This window comes from Dermacentor variabilis, chromosome 6 (genome assembly GCF_050947875.1).
Source record: "Dermacentor variabilis isolate Ectoservices chromosome 6, ASM5094787v1, whole genome shotgun sequence".
NCBI classification, from domain to species: Eukaryota; Metazoa; Arthropoda; class Arachnida; order Ixodida; family Ixodidae; genus Dermacentor; species Dermacentor variabilis.
This window is the reverse complement of record NC_134573.1, coordinates 138794457-138811822: the sequence shown is the minus strand read 5'-3', so window position 1 is coordinate 138811822 and position 17366 is coordinate 138794457. Positions and strand designations below refer to the sequence as shown.

General features: G+C 50.6%; 2 protein-coding genes across 4 annotated transcripts in view; both read right to left on the bottom strand.

Moving 5' to 3' along the window:
• The window catches only part of LOC142585313 (solute carrier organic anion transporter family member 74D-like), a 572676-nt gene that overhangs the window by 434216 nt on the left and 121094 nt on the right, over positions 1–17366 (bottom strand). The gene's annotated exons all lie outside the window — the stretch shown is intronic.
• The window catches only part of Oatp30B (Organic anion transporting polypeptide 30B), a 260297-nt gene that overhangs the window by 176795 nt on the left and 66136 nt on the right, over positions 1–17366 (bottom strand). For 2 of the 3 annotated variants that reach the window (XM_075695979.1, XM_075695977.1), the window contains exon 2: positions 15226–15466. The exons of the other annotated variant lie outside the window; for it this stretch is intronic. The gene's annotated coding sequence lies outside the window, so the exon portion shown is untranslated. The remainder of the gene's footprint in view (positions 1–15225; positions 15467–17366) is intronic. 3 annotated transcript variants of the gene reach the window in all.

Below are 17366 nucleotides of genomic sequence, written 5' to 3'. Positions count from 1 at the left end.
ACAGGAGCGCGAACTTAAAGAGCAAAAAGAGAAACAGGAGCGCGAACTTAAAGAGCAGAAAGAAAAAGAAGAGCGTGACCGTCAACACGCTTTGGAAATGAAGCGTCTTGAGGTAGAGATGGAACGCGCTCGTAATGGAAGTCAGGCACACGGTGCAGGAGAACGAGTATTGTTCAAAATGACTGACCTGATGCGGCCGTTTAAGCTTGGAGAGGACATTGGTTTGTTCCTGGTTAACTTTGAGCGAACGTGCGAGAAGCAGGGGTTCTCTCGGGAAACGTGGCCACAGCGCTTGCTCACTTTGTTACCCGGCGAGGCGGCCGACGTAGTCGCTCGCTTGGATAGAGAGGAAGCAGAGGATTTCGACAAAGTAAAATCGAGTCTGCTAAAAAAGTACCGGCTGTCTGCGGAGGCGTTCCGTCGGAAGTTTCGGGAAAATGAGAAAGGCAGAAGTGAGTCATATACAGAGTTTGCGTATAGGCTTATGTCGAACATGCAGGAGTGGCTCAAAGAAGAGAAAGCGTTTGGTGACCACGATAAAGTTCTGCAGTGTTTCGGGCTAGAACAGTTTTATAGTCGGTTACCGGAGAACGTGCGATACTGGGTCTTGGATAGGCCAGACGTTTGTACGGTGGCTAAAGCCGCTGAGCTAGCCGAGGAGGTTGTGACGCGTCGGGCTCGCGGAGCTAAGGACGGTCAAAAGGGTGAATTTGGCTCGAAGTTTGAGAGGCCGAAGTTCACACCCATGAGATTAAAGGGGAACACGCGTAGTGCGGATGCGAGTGGAAGCAGTGCGACCGAACCTAAGGAGACGGCGGCAGCCGAAGCCGAACGCAGAAAGCGGTTCGAGATGAGGCGAGCGGGCGTTTGTTATACGTGCCAGAAGCCGGGTCACTTTTCGGCGCAGTGTCCGGAAACAACACCAAAAGTTGTGTTTTTTTCAATAGGCAGCACTGACGAGAACATGAAGCTTCTCGAGCCTTACATGCGAGACCTCCTCGTGAACGGGAAAGAGTGCCGAGTGCTTCGCGATTCCGCAGCTACGATGGATGTAGTTCACCCGTCTTATGTAGAACCCCATATGTTCACGGGCGAGTGCGCGTGGATCAAGCAAGCCGTGGAAGCTCATAGCGTGTGTCTGCCAGTAGCAAAGGTGCTTATTGAAGGACCTTTCGGAGCGCTTGAGACGGAGGCGGCAGTGTCATCTATGCTGCCACCCCAGTACCCGTACCTATTTTCAAACAGGTCCGATCACCTCCTGCGCGAGAAGGGGCTTTTGTTTGGTGAAGCTAGTGTTCAGGCCTTAACCAGATCGAAGGTTCGGGAGCTCGCTGCAAAGGCGGTAGTTGCGGGGCCGACGTTATCAAACAACGAAAAAGGGTCAGAGGCGCAGCAAGCTGATATTCAGAGCACGCCCGAACTGAATAAACTTGAGTCTGTAACGTTGAAGGCGCCAGATACTGGAGAGGAAACGCCCGACACGGGAAAGCTAGAAGAGCTATCTACTGATTTGCTCATCGCGCCTACGTCCGACGGACTTAATAGGTTGCTAAAAGTCAGCCGGTCGGCTTTGATAGCCGAGCAAAAAAAGGATGGCAGCCTGGAAAACGTGCGCTGCAATGTCAAAGAAGGTATCGCCAGGAAAACTGCGCGTTTTGTGGAAAGAGGTGGAGTCCTGTACCGGAAGTATCTAGACCGCCGAGGAGTGGAGTTCGATCAGCTGGTCGTGCCTCAATGCTATCGTCAGGATCTGTTGCGCTTGTCACACGGGGGTTCGTGGTCCGGACACCTAGGAGTTAAGAAAACTAAGGACCGTCTCTTGCAAGAGTACTATTGGCCAGGGTGTTTTCGGGACGCAGACCATTTCGTGAGGACATGTGACACTTGTCAGCGGGTGGGCAAACCAGGGGACAAATCGAGGGCGCCGTTGAAATTGGTACCTATCATTACGGAGCCTTTTAGACGGCTCGTTATTGATACTGTGGGACCTCTGCCGGTAACAGCCACGGGGTACAGACACATTTTGACTGTGATCTGCCCAGCGACAAAGTTCCCTGAAGCAGTGCCGCTTAAAGAACTCAGCTCAGTTGAGATAGTTAATGCACTACTGTCCATATTTGCGCGAGTTGGTTTTCCTGCAGAAATTCAATCAGATCAGGGCACAGTGTTTACTAGCGCTTTGACGACAACTTTTCTCGAAAGGTGTGGGGTAAAGCTGTTACACAGCTCAGTGTACCACCCACAGTCGAATTCCGTTGAGAAGCTCCACTCCGTCATGAAGCGCGTGTTGAGAGCCTTGTGTTTTGAACATCGAACTGACTGGGAGCTGTGTCTGCCTGGGGTGATGTTTGCTTTAAGGACCGCGCCGCATGCAGCTACGGGGTTTTCGCCAGCTGAACTGGTGTACGGTCGCTCGCTTCGGTCTCCGCTTCGCATGCTTCGAGAATCGTGGGAAGGTAGGGGCGACGACCCAGTCGTGGTGGAGTACGTACTTAAGCTCCTCGAACGCTTAAGAAGGGCACAGGAGTTGTCAGGTGAAGCAATGACCAAGGCCCAGCAGAGGGCCAAGGTTTATTATGATCGGACAGCCAGGGCCCGTCGTTTTGAGGTTGGCGATGAGGTCATGATATTGCGCACATCGCTAAACAACAAACTAGACGTGCAGTGGGAGGGCCCAGCACGAATTGTTCAGAAACTGTCGGACGTTAACTACGTGGTAAGTCTGCCAGGAAAGCGGAAAGCACAGCAAGTTTACCACTGTAATCTGCTCAAACCTTATAGACAAAGGGAAGCAGTGGTGTGCATGATGGTAAACGTTCCTGAAGAGCTTCCGGTCGAGCTTCCGGGACTAGGCTCAGTGACGAACAGGGAAGACACCGGTCAAGTCATTATTGGATTGGATTGGAGAAACTTTATTCATGCCTGCAGTTGGGCGCTCGCGCGCCCCGACGAGGGCCTACGTCATCCTCGAAGGTGCCGTTACTCGGCGCGGGTCTCCGCTCGCCGTTGCCGGCTCGCTGGGTCCGTGCCTTAGTGACCTTATCAGTAAAGCACCGCTGTCGCCCGAGCAGAAAACCGAACTACACCAGCTATTACAAGAGTTTCAAGGTCTGTTCTCTGAGAGGCCTGGTAGGACTTCTGTACTTACTCATGATATAGAACTTACCTCCACAGAGCCAGTACGATCCAAGGCGTATCGGGTGTCACCCCGCCAGAGCGATATTATGGAGGCTGAGGTAAAGAAAATGCTACAGCTCGGTGTTATTGAGGCAGGTGAGAGTGATTATACCTCCCCTTTGATTTTAGTTGAGGTACCGGGCAAGGAACCTCGTCCTTGCGTCGACTACCGCAGGCTTAATTCCATCACTAAGGATCAAATTTATCCGATCCCTAACATCGAGGAGCGCCTTGAGAAAGTTAGTAGCGCTCAGTTTATTTCCACCCTAGATCTTGTCAGGGGTTATTGGCAGGTTCCACTTACAGAAGAGGCTAGTAGGTATGCGGCGTTCATTTCACCAATGGGAACATTCCGTCCTAAAGTGTTGAGTTTTGGTTTGAAGAACGCGCCATACTGTTTTTCAAGTCTCATGGATAAAGTGTTGCGGGGACAGCAAGAATTCGCTTTACCGTATCTAGACGACGTAGCGATATTCTCCGCATCCTGGTCTGAGCATATGGCACACTTGCGGGCAGTGCTAACCCGCCTGCGCGAAGCGGGCTTGACAGTCAAGGCTCCTAAGTGCCAGTTAGCACAGGCCGAGGTTGTCTACCTCGGTCACGTGATTGGTCAGGGTCGTCGCCGCCCCTCTGAAATAAAAGTGGCCGCTGTGCGAGACTTTCCGCAACCGCGCACCAAGACCGATATTCGGTCGTTCTTGGGTGTCGCCGGCTACTATCAGAGGTACATCCCTAGGTACTCTGATATCGCGGCTCCCCTGACGGATGCTCTAAGAAAGACAGAGCCTCAAACAGTCGTCTGGGACGAGACAAAGGAAAGAGCTTTTAGCGCCCTAAAGAGTGCCCTAACAAGCCAGCCTGTGCTACGATCGCCAGACTATACAAAAGGGTTCATTGTTCAGTGCGATGCTAGTGAGCGAGGCATGGGCGTTGTACTGTGCCAACGGGAAAATGGAGAAGTAGAACACCCCGTCCTGTATGCTAGTCGTAAGCTGACCAGTCGTGAGCAGGCGTATAGCGCCACCGAGAAAGAGTGTGCGTGTCTCGTGTGGGCCGTTCAGAAATCGTCATGCTATCTAGCCGGCTCGAGGTTTATCATTGAGACGGATCACTGCCCTCTCCAATGGCTGCAGACCATCTCTCCCAAAAACGGCCGCCTCCTGCGCTGGAGCCTCGCTTTACAACAATATTCCTTTGAGGTGCGTTACAAAAAGGGGAGTCTCAACGGTAACGCCGATGGCTTAAGTCGAAGCCCCTAACGTAGGAATCAGCCTCAAAATTGTTTGTTACTGATGTTTTTCTTCCTGAGGCAGGATTTTTTTTAACATATTGCTTTTGTTTAGTGTTTCAAAGTGATGATATGCTTTCTAGTGCAATTTTTCAATTTGTGGACGCGTTCTGAGTGATGCTAGACTACTGTAAGGAACTAGGCAGTGGTATAAAAAGGGGAAAGAGCCTGGCAGGGCTTAGTGAGGGTTGTGCCGTGCTTGCTGACTGAGCGGTTGAGTTTCAGCGTAGTTCTAACGCTTGCCGGGAACGAGAACAAAAATGTGAACTCTCCCGAAGTCACTTTGCAGTGTCCCGTGCGAACCTGAACGAGAGAACGAGGCCTTCTCTGTGCGCTGCGCTCAAGAAACGTCGAAGGACGCCCGACTTCGGTTATGAGCATCATCGAGCGACATCCCTCCGGCCAGCGGATGCAGTCCCCTGTCCATCGGGATCTCCTTCCCCCGGCGGGGCGGTCTGTTGCGTTTCGCCTGCGACACGTGGTTTTGCCGGCGCGACTGCGGCGGGGCGGCAGACATTTTGGCCCGATCGTCGTCGCCGCAACACTCATCGGCAGGTGTTTCCAGGCGCGACTGCGGCGATGCGACCACAAAGGATCACCCTCTCATTCCAGTCATTGTGCCCGAAACAGGCGATGCCAAAGCAGGGATCTCATTCCAGTCATTGTGCCCGAAACAGGCGATGCCAAAGCAGGGATCTCATTCCAGTCATTGTGCCCGAAACAGGCGATGCCAAAGCAGGGATCTCATTCCAGTCATTGTGCCCGAAACAGGCGATGCCAAAGCAGGGATCTCATTCCAGTCATTGTGCCCGAAACAGGCGATGCCAAAGCAGGGATCGTCCCCTCATTACAGCCATTGTGCCCGACCGGCAGCGCTACAACAGGGTGCTACGAGATCGTGCTCGACAGGGTGCTACGAGATCCTGCTCGACATGGTGCTACGGCAGCGCTACGACAGTGTGCGTCACCATTAGCCCATTGTACATTCACGTGCTCGTCTTTTGAGGGGTTCCTTCTTGCCCTCAACTGCGAGAGTATAAAAACAGCTGCCCCCGGACGCCAAGAAGGAGGGCTCCGATTTCTTCTGTTGAGTGAAGTGCTCTCCCGTCTCTCTACTTCGGTCAAACCTGACCGCCAACTCTTTGCGATGTTAAAATAAACAAGTTGTTTTGTTGTTACCAGTCGACTCATGCTTCGCCGGGACCTTCGGAGGCTTCCAGTTGTACCCCAGGCCGCCAGGCCAACGCTACCCTTGGGGCTTGCGACCCAGGTACAACCACGGGCGTCAGCGCCGAGTTCCCAACAGATCGTACCAGCGGTGCGATCCAAACACGGCTTATACGCATCTCTAAATGCAGAAATGATTGAAAATTGAGCTCGTTGGGTGCATTCTTAAAGTTTATTTTGGAGAAGCGATAATTTAAGGACCTTAAGAAATAAAAAAAAACAGCTTATTATACGCGCCCTTGTGTCATCTTTCCATGTCCCGTCGTTCAGCGTTCCTCCAGATAAATAAGTATCTAAAGCAAACAGCCTTATAGAACAAAAATAAACATATTGGTAGGCATAGTATTCAGTTGTATAGCATTTAACTGAACGCTTGTGTCAAAAATCCCTACCTGATTATGAGATAAACCGGATTGTGAAGATCCACGGATTGATTTTGACCACCTGAGGATCTCAAACGTGCGACCGATGCAGGGCACACGGGTGCCTTTTGTTTTTTTTTTTTTCCCACCCACGTCAAAAATGCGGTTGCTGCGGCGGCGATTCAATTCCGCGACCTCGATCGTGCTTAGCAGCTCAATGCACCACAGTCTTTTATAGTCACCACGGCGGGTGAACGCTTCACGAAAGCTTCGCCTCGCTTCACATACTAGATTCCAACACACGCGTTGAATCTGGATAACTTTCTTCATTACGGACACGTCAAACACACACACACACACACACACACACACACACACACACACACACACACACACACACACACACACACACACACACACACACACACACACACACACACACACACACACACACACACACAAAAAAAAAAAAAAAAAAAAATTCAGTGCACGAACACGATGACGGTTGCTCTTTGCCGTGGACAGGAGTCGAACACCGAGAGCGCCACTGGCATAACGCGCAACGACACCGCGTGCTACAGACAAGGCGACGGTACAAATTAAAAAGAAAATAAAGAGCCACTCGTGCAGTTGTTTATACTGTAGCGACAACTTAATTGAGGAAGTTTGGTTCGACTCGAGTATAAATATCTCGAAGCAGCGCAACGACGACGATGGACGGGAAACGAAAAGAAACAGGACAAGACGAGCGCTCTGGTCCACGTTCTTATTCCCTATGGTGCAATGGCGCAACCCGCTCCGTGGGCGATCGACCGGGAATCGGGCGCTGAAAAAAAAAAAAAAAAGAACGGAACTGCTATCCATCTTGTCCTGTTGGGTTTGTCTTCGATTCCTGTCCATCGTCTTCCTTGCGCTGCTGCAAGTTATAAGAGAGCTTCAGATTAAGGGACCATTAATAAGGCCCACTGGCAGGCATCGGCAGGCATTAAGGCCCATTGGCAGGCCCCTACGTCTGGGTCTGCGCATGTGCAGTACCGTCGCCCCTAGTTCTTGCGTCCCCTAGCCGAAAACTCTCCATACTCGAAATATTTATCCGGCTTAAAGGCCACAGAGCCACCAGCACCCCCATCCCGCCACAGGACGCGCATTTATCGCTTCGTTTCACAGTCCCTTCGCCGCTGTGCTCATCTTCCACATCTTACGGGGAAGGTGCGACGCCGTCGGAACAAGGCTGTCTTTCGTGCTCGGCGAGCCAAACGAAACGGGCACTCCCGGTGGCTTCAAAAGAAGGACGGGCTCTGAAACTAGCGAGAGACGAAGAAGACCGCTGCTAAATGTTCAGGAACGTATACGCCGCGTACGAAAGCGGGCGGGGAAAAAGAAAAAAAAAAAAAACGCGCCCAATGAGAACGGTTAAAAAGAAAAGTGGAAAGTAGGTAGAGAGGAAGGAAACGGCCTAACGGGGAACCTCCGCTGGATCACGGGGGGATCCTGACACGTGATCTGCGCGACAAAGAAGTCGGCAAGGGGCTTCCCTATACACTCACGGTGTACAGTGCGGGATTGTCCGTGTCGTTTCTGTAGTCCGGTGTCCTATTTGCTGTGCCACGATTGTGGCCCAATTAACTGCTGCCGCGTTATAGCTCGTCAGTGCTGCCTGTGCTCGGTAGACTAATTTACACCCGTAAGAGCACATAAGGCTGCAAATCGACCTAAAAGCGCACACCCATATGCTCCAAAGAGGGCTTAAGGGTGCGAATTAAAAGAAAGTTTTAGATTAGGGAACGCAAGCGGTACCGTGCGCCATAACTAGGGGCCACCGTACTGCGCATGCGCAGACGCGGACGTAGGGGTCTGCGCATGCGCACTACCGTGGGCCACAGTTATTGCATACGCAAGCCGCTTGCGTCCCCTAATCTGAAACTCTCTGTTACCCTTACGCCCAAAAAAAGGGAGTAAGACCTACTCGCACCCTTGGTCACACTCGGAGGTGTAAATTACTTTACGGTGCGGTAGGTTGAAGCAACATGATGGCGCCGGCTGCGTTTAGCCTGACGATCGCGCAGCCGCTGATATGTACCGTTTGCATAATTTCAACGCTTTACCCGCTACGTATAGTTTGCCAAGCTAATGGCAGCATATAGTCGTTTTTTGTATTCAGCGAGTATACCCGCCATGGTTGCTTAGTGGCTATAGCGTAGGGCTGCTAAGCACGAGGTCGCGGGATCGAATCCCGGCCACGGCGGCCGCATTTCAATGGGGGGCGAAATGCGAAAACACCCGTGTACTTAGGTTTAGTTGCTCGCTAAAAAAAAAAAAAAAAAAAGAACAGGTGGTCCAAATCTCCGGAGTTCCCTCACTACGGCGTGCCTCATAATCAAATCGTGGGTTTGGCATGTAAAACCCCATAATTAAACAAAACATGAGCGCGGGTGAGCAATATTTGCTTGTCTTATGAACCCGGAAAATGTTATACGTGGCTCTCGTGATGCAACCATGCGAAAGCGTCGAGTATGCTTGCCTGCCCTATGACACCTTCGCGCTTGCCCACTACGGGGGATTAGCTAACGAGGGATATCTAGCAGAAAAAAAGAAAGAAAAAAATCCGGCTTTTGAACTACCAAAGTATCTCTATTATTGTGAGGGGCGTTGCAGAGGCCGACTCTGGGGTAATATTTACCTCACGGGGCTCTTTACCGCACAACCTACACCAACGTTTTTGCATTTCGCCCCCATCCAATAAACGGGGCAGGGATCACACTCGCCGGAAGGGGAATAAAACTTAGTAAAGAAAGTAAGGTATGGTAAGGTGGGAATTCTACAAAAAATATTCCAAGTATACTAACTTTATTTTTTTTTTCTAAAGTCTGAGCATCTGCAAGTACAGCACTTCATCATCATCAGCAGCAGCAGCCTGTTTACGCCCACTGCAGGGCAAAGGCCTCTCCCATACTTCTCCAACTACCCAGGTCTTGTACTAATTGTGGCCATGTTGTCTCTGCAAACTTCTTAATCTCATCCGCCCACCTAAGTTTCTGCCGCCCCCTGCTACGCTTCCCTTCCCTTGGAATCCAGTCCGTAACCCTTAATGACCATCGGTTATCTTCGCTCCTCATTACATGTCCTGCCCATGCCCATTCCTTTTTTTTTTTATTTCAACTAAGATGTCCTTAGCTCGCGTTTGTTCCCTCACCCAATCTGCTCTTCATCATAGCATTTCATCTGTGCTAAAGCATCTGTGACCCCGGTGCTGCCATTGGGTACGTCCCCCAGAGCGGCTATACGTGCCCCCCACCCTATAGCTTCTACGCTCTACTCCCACGTTAAATTGGCAAGCGTGCGATGCAGAGAAAGCACGCACTCGAATTACGAATTGATCATATAGCTCGGCCCTAGCGTCTGTTGCAATGTCGCAGCGGGTAATCATCACGAACGATGCGCCACCACGCTCCTTTGGGGAAAAAAAAATAAAGAGAGAGAGAGAGAGAGAGAGAGAGAGAGTGAGAGAGACGTGAAGGCATCCTTGCGGGCTATAACCGATCACCCTGGAAACGCAATCTGTTGCACGCACGCATCAGAATAGGTTCTCAAGTAGAGCACCCCTTACACAACGGTTGCCTGGACACGGCTACACGGAAAGTGTTCCATGCCTCCTGTATCGATGCATGAAGTACGCAACGGAGTGGTGAGCATTATATATATATCCAGAAAGCCCGGCTCCCATAGCCGCACTTGAACTTCGCTGCGCATGATTAGACTCGTACATATAGAAAACTGAAGCCAATGGCTTCGCAATGATGCCGCAGCGGGGAGGATTCCCAGACGAACCAATGTCGTCTGCTTTGTAATTACTAACTCAATTATGGCCGCGAAACTTGTTATGCAGCAAACAAACACACCGGGAACGATTTGGGGAGGGGTCTGCAAGAAATCACTGTGGTCCATTTATGGCGTTATAGAATGACGTTCACCATCATTACCGGTTAGCGCAAGGCACCGAAACACAGAGCAGCACGGTACGATGCTGGTTAAATATACGCATAACCTAGTTGTTCAGTGAGCGGTCGAGCGTTTAAAAAAATAATCAGTCCGCCAGGCCACACGATACGCGTTAGGCTAAATCATGCACGAAATCGTCCATAGGAATAATGTAAACCGCACAACTAGCAACGACGCATTAAGCGTGTGGTTAGACGGAACCTATTTATGAAAAATTTGCAGTTTTTTACACGACTGAGACGCATTGCACTGTGCAAATTCAACGCGAATGGAATAATTAGGTCACACACACACACACAAAGCAAGAATTTCGTTCACTGTTTTCGCATATAGGGTGCAATTCGATCGCTTCTCCAGCAAGCATTCCACGAAGCCGAAGTTTTAACCAATTAAGAACAAAGCGCAGTTGACAGCCAACTTCGCGTATGTTTCTCAAGCACAATAGTCTTTCCGACAGCGTACTTCTCTCAAATTCGTACAGGTGGCATACCGTCAACACAGTCAGTTCGTGATGTTCAACTGGAGAGATTCCGAGAAGCGTGGGGTTCACTGTACGCTTTTTTAACCTTTAGCTGCGGGCCTACAGTATGCACAGATGGCGGAGACGAGCAGAAGAAGGCTGAGTACTTTGTCGCAGTGTGGTGCATTGTCAACGAGCTGCAGCGAAAGTGATGAGGTGCTGCGATTAATGGGTGCGCCCCCGAGATTTTCTCAATGGATAGTAGTGCAAGCTGAGAAGCCGTGCGTCCCCGTGACCCCGTCCTTTGGTCGAAAACAACATCGCTTACAACGAAAGCGTTTCTGCAACGTAAACATAGTTCACGAGTTCACCTTAAATACCCATAGACTTTAGGCTAACTGTCTCTCTTTCTATTTCCCCCTTCCACTCTGTTTCTCTTTTTATCCCCCTTCACCCTTCCCCATCCGCAGGGTAGCCAACCGGAACTACCTCTGGTTAACCTCCCTGGCTTTCTCTGCATTATCTTATCTCTCTCTCTCTCTCTCTCTAGGCTAAATGTGTCCGGGAAGAACTTCCAAGAACGCAGCCTATATTGATGCGAAATAACTGACGAAACGACGGAAGCTTCGCGATTACCTGCAGTAGCAAAATACATAATGTTTGGCACAGTACGTCGATTGCTTCAGTAGGCACTTGAGGAGTGAAATTAGGGTAACTACACGAAGCATTTAGCCTGCATGGACATCTACCGAGTAGCACTGACCTTACTGGTTTATGCCATGTCGTCCAGCCAGATAAAAATCTTCAGCTTCGCCCGAAAGTCAACACCTTCTCGCTTTTCCAATTTTTCTCGGTAATTTCACAACATTTCAGTACACTTTACAGAGCGTCGATTTTCATCGCTCGCGCGACTTCCCGCATGCGCAAAACTAAAGACTAAACATAAAGCAGACGTTCTTTCTCTTTTTTTTCATTTCTGTTTAAAATATCTATTCATAAAATTATATTCATGCCCCTCTTTTGATTAAATGCAACCTGCAGTGATATTACACTTTTCCTGCTGTTGTACTCTATTCTTTGTCGTTGTCATACTTTACTCTTTTCTTGTCTAGTTAACCTCCCTGCCTTTCTTTCTTTCCTTCCTCCTCTCTCTTTCTCTTTCTTTTCTATATTCTTTTGCACACCCGCAGCGCCGCATCGACTGCGGCGTACTAATACGAGAAACGCTCGCGTGAATACTCAGGCGCGCATTATATGTAGAGTCCCCCGGGCGGTCAAAAACTATTCCGCAGCCCTCCACACAGCGGCATTTCTCGGTATAACCCAACATGCAGCGTTGGCTCCCGAAATGTTAAGGACCCCGTTAACCGTTCAATCAATTCGTTTCCTCCTTGCTTCACTTCCTATCTTCAATTTATACGTTTCTCTCCCCTCATGTCCGGTGGCAGCTGCCAGTGCGGGCATGCTTACCCATTCACTTCTTGTACTTTCTATATCAACCGTGAATGTTTTCCAAACCAAACGATAACGAATATTAAGAAAGACGTCAAAGTGAACGAGTGGGCTGGGAAAACTCCCTAATACGGCGTCCTCAAAGTCGCGAGAAACGAAAATATAGTCAGCAACCACGCGGCGTCTACAGGACGCCATATCGGGATGCCAATACACGGCTTCGGAAATGCTAGTGCATATTAAAGAGGCACGCGGAGGTAATATTAAGAGGCAAGCGGTCAAACCGACGCCAAGCTCGTACCTCTGAGTCTTAGGCGATAACGCCATCGAAAAGCTCGCGGCACAATAGACACTCATTGGCAGACAAAAATAGAAGAGCCCACATCCCCCCCCAGATATTCATTTCGCTATAACAATATATATATATATAAGCGCGAAAGCATTCAGGACATTTAGCAGCTGCATCACGCGTGAACATGACGCACGCAGCTGCATCTTGGGGAGCACAGCATCCTCGCCATCGTTTAGCAGACTGAAGAGGAATTTCGAAGATATCCTTCCAAGTGTTGCTTCTGTGCCGCCAGCGCTGCATGTGTCAACGTCATCGCCGACGCTGGCGTACTTGTTTTGCGTCCACATAAACTACATTTGCTTCGCGCGCTGCCAGCAGAGTCGCAACTCCAAATTCTACCGATAGGGGCCTCCGGGCGAGCCGAGCAGCAGCCAACAGTAGCGGCTGAGGAAGTTCGGCTTAATCGATTTCGCCGTTCGTATAAAGCGTTAATTTTCTTTATTGGGTTATAGGTAACCAACAAAACATTCACTAACTGTTCCTAATAACCGAAAGTTCGTCTTCACCGCGTTCGTCGTAAGCCTTTGCCACCCAACTAGCGAAAGCCAAAACTTAGTTGTTTGACTCTCACGCACTTGGACTGCGTTTAGGCAGGCAAAGTTGTCGAGCACGTCGAAGCGCGAACGTGTCACGTATAGCACGCTCCAATTCCAGTATATTTCACTAGGCCCACGCACGGCCTGAAATACCGCAACACGCGGCAAGAAACGGTCGCCGCTGGAAACCAAACGGCTTAGCGGGGACTCTGTACAACGGTAAAAGTGTGTATTTAGACGAGTGCCTTACACGGGCAAACACGGTATTTTCGGCCGTTTGTGCCCACCCCCGTACTGTCCGGGGTCGCAGCCTCATGTCGCAACTGCTGATGCGGCGGAACGACAACGGTCGCCCCCCGCCACTTCGGTCGTCTCCCCGCGATCGCTCGACGACGACGCCTTCGAGTTTTTCCCTGCAGCGGTCAGCTCAGCTGATCGGGCCGGCATGGAAAGGAGAGCAAACCGGTTCTTCCAGCGCACACGGCGCGCGAGGGGTCACCCTGCGGCGAGACGCAAGCGCCCTCGCAGTTTGTTCGTTCACTGCGTTATGGCTGCCTTCGTGACACGTCCCTCTAAGCGAGCGAGCTATGCAGAACAAATGCGTTACCTGTGAGGTCATTTTTTTTTCTCTCTCTCTCTCGCGCGCTCTCTTTGTTACCTGGCGTTATCTAAACGCCAGGTTAAAGCTCGCAGCAATAAAGAGAGAGAAGGAGAGGAAAGCAGAGGTGTTTTGGTAAAACCGACAGATGGACGTGCCTACTTCGTTTTAGAGCGACACGAAAGAGTAGCAGCAGTAAATCAGCTTATCCCGACGAAGTGTTCCTTTCCAATTGTATATTCATTTGTTTGGCAAAGAAGGTTTATTATTGGAAGAGAACGCGAAGCTAAATATACGAATTATTTAGATAAGCGCCGCCGCAGCCTCTGCGTGAGGTCACGGATTTCGAAGTATTTTCTGGCATTCCGGCTGTTTTTGGCGCAGGAAAAGTTCCCGGAACTCTTCCGTTCCTTCCTAACGGAATGTTGTTGTTCGTATTTATTTACCGATAGGGAACCTGCCAAAATTCACGACGTCATAAGAAGCTTGTGCGGGAACTCCCATGACCCTGCGGCGTTGCCATCGTTCTTACGTCTTTCGCGACCTTCTCGGACTTAACAAGGTAAAATGTGGTCCCCTTGCTGCCGCAGATGCGTAATTTATTCATACGCCCCGATTTATTCTCTTCGGAACTAGGCCAACCACGCATATTTCGAGAAATCGCAGCAGGGATTTCGTAATGTCCGCCAGTTCAACCTCGCGCCCGATTCGATAGTGCGAGATTTCGCCACATGATTTACCGATTCCCACTTTGTTGACACCAGCGAGCGTCGCACGTTTTTCACGAAGCGTGGTTGCAACACACCGATATGAAACGCTTTGCCCGTCAAAACTGAGCGGTCCTTCTATACCCTGCGACCCGCAAAAAAGGAAAAAAAAAAATACGCGCGCGGAGTGCGACAGGCGACATCGGAGGAAAACAAGTCCACGCCGAGCATAAAAGGGCAACGCGCCCGCAGCGCGCAGGTGTTACAACAGTCCCGCGGCTACGCGAATTGCCGGAATGCATATCAAGAGTCCTTTTGCATGCACATCAAAGAGTCCTACTCTCAGCGTTTGCATTTCTTGGTGACCTGATGGTCGCACCCGAAGGAACTCTGCTATAATCTAAGCACGTTTCGCTGTCGAGCGCTACAACACAGTGTCCCGCTGGCTAGCGTTCACATATCAGCTCACTTATTCGGTCTTCAATGAAGCTGCGGAGTTATCGATGCAACGAAGCATTTCTGCCCGGCAAGTAAGAATACTGGTGCAGTTGCGGCTCAAGCTTCGTTTACGCGCGGATCGTGTTCCCGAGTCTCGCAGTGAACTTAGAGAACGTTTACGTGCGCTTGACATTAATTCTAGGTTAACCTGCATTCCATGCAGCAGTCGTTCAACGAGTTGACCGTGACACCGCGCAAATCGGTAATGACGTGGGACTCGGCAGTTGATCGCTTTCGCGAGGAACGTGCGTCGTCGTGAGAGCGCAGACGAAGCGTGCATTTGCATTGGGCTCGCATAGGAGCTCACGACGAGGTAGGGGGGGGGGGGGGGGATTCGTCAGCGGCAATCTCAAATGACGTCTGACGTCAGCGGCTGAAGCCCTAGTCGCTCGCTTCTTGACTGTCAGATGTCTAATCGTCCCAGAGGTGCGCAATACACCGAGTCCCCGCAACCCTCGCTCTCAAGTTCTCCAAGAAAACAATCACACACACACACAAACACACACACACACACACACACACACGGAAGAGACAGTGAAAAGCTGAACGACGGTGCAGGTCCAACTCACCTGTCGTGAACTGCCGAAGGTAAGCAGTGCGGACTGTGCGACGGAAGTCACTGCGGCAGTCACAGTCTCAGTGCAGCCGACGATATCCTCCCGCTCGGCTCCGTCGGCGGCGGTCACTTCCACAACAACAACGGAGACACTGACCTCGCACAGTTGTGATGAGCCACACACACAGGCAGGTCGGGGAGCGCGATCCCCAGTGGCAGCAGCAGCACACACTCTCGCTTCCCCGATGCGATCACTGGAATCAGATCCACAGAGGAGGAAACGTCGATGTCACAGGTAAGCGATGACAGCTCCGCCAAGCACCACCGTCATTAACAAACAAACAAATAGGCGCAGCACGAAGAAACGATACATTCAACACGCGGGTGCGCTTAACGGCAAAGGCGACAACGCTCGAAAAGCCAGGTGGCCACGCACGCACACGCACTGCGACGTTCCCAGCACAGCCGCGCAGAAAGCGCGCGCAGCAGCCGCAGTGCAAAGCGCTCAGTTCAGCGCGCCGTCCACGACGCGACTCCTCACAGCTGAGACTGACTGGTCCGCGCGGGTTGGAAGCGGGCCGCTGTGGAGGAAGAGAGAGAGGGAGAAAACAGGAAAGAGCCGAAGAGAAACAAAAAGAGCGAAGAGAACCGCACCATCGCTCCGTCCCTTTCTCAATTCCTCCCCATCTTCGCTTCAACCTTTCTCCATCACCTTCTCGCTCTCAACTGTAGCAAAGAGGGGGGCTTCCCTCGTCACCTGACCCAGTCTCACTTGCGTCACGCGTGACGTCGTCGCCTGAGCAACGCCGCCGCGGCTGTGGTGGTGGCAGCCGCAAGCCAGCTGATGGCCTCAGCGATGAGGCCGCGCGAAATTCGTATCGCTCGAGTGGAGATCGACGATCGGGGTGCGGAAAAAAACAGCGCAGGAATTAGCATACGGCGTCGGTGATTCATCTCGACGCTGCGATACTGCGCCGTCGATGCTAATGTACGACATGTCACTGATATCTTTCCGTATAATATCCGTTACAATCAGCCAACTGAAATTCAACAAAGCAGGAGAGAGGCCTCTCCCACAGATCGTCAATCAACCCCGACTTGAACAAACAGAACTCACCCTCTAGGCTAAAAAACTAATCTAGTTTCTTCATCTAATTGTATTCCACCCTATGCTGCGTTTCACGGCATCAAATCTGCTGTTCAAGTGCGTCGGCGATTTTCTGTTGTATGAATCACATGGCCCACTCGACTCCATTTTTTTGCTTCTCTCACCTAGAATAATTTCTATTGTCATTAATTATCTAATCCACACCACTGCTTTTGCTAGTTTAACGTTAAAATGAGCGTTTTCTTGTCCACCAGTCACGACGGCTTCCTTATATTTTCCTAAGCTTTCGGGTCCGTGCGAATATCCTAATGATAGAATACCAATCGAATATCGTTATTCGATTACTATAGGTACGCACGAACGTCATAGAGGTCGCCATATTCCTCCACAGAAAGCACGCTGAAAAAGCTGCGCATAAACCAGATCTGCATATCTTCAGCGGCACAGTGGATGCGGTGAATAAGACTACAAAATGGCATACGGAGACGTCACGTGAATGCTCCCTAATCGACCCGGGAGGTTATTAGAAATGTTCGTACACCCGGTAAAAGCCGAATAACACGGTACAAGAACGCGGTTCCCCAGGCCACGGATCTCTTATTGCTCGCGCTATAACGATTGTCACATTATGCAGATAATGGGTAGTAGAGCGTGGTAAACCTGCCATATTGTTTAATTTCCCCATGACGGTTTTGTAGCGTTATACCGGCCAGAACATTAGTGTAATAGGGAACAGAGTTTCAGCGCAACGCTTAGTGCTTCTAGTAAGTACTCAGTATTGAGTATTTAATACTTGTGTGCGCATACATCGCTACTTCAAAGCGAAGATTACGCACAACGTACAAAGCCATTTACACGGGATATAAACGCTGTAACCGCTGGTCGACAATGTTACCAGCCCCTCGAAAACTATTTTAGAGTATGAAGGGGACGTTCTTCAAGAGTAGGTGGCTGCTGGTCACGGGTCAGTGAGCAGGTCCCATTATGTTGAGCACAAGTCGGCTTCTTGGTTCACCGAGTTTGCTTTTAGCTTCTTCCTCGGAAAG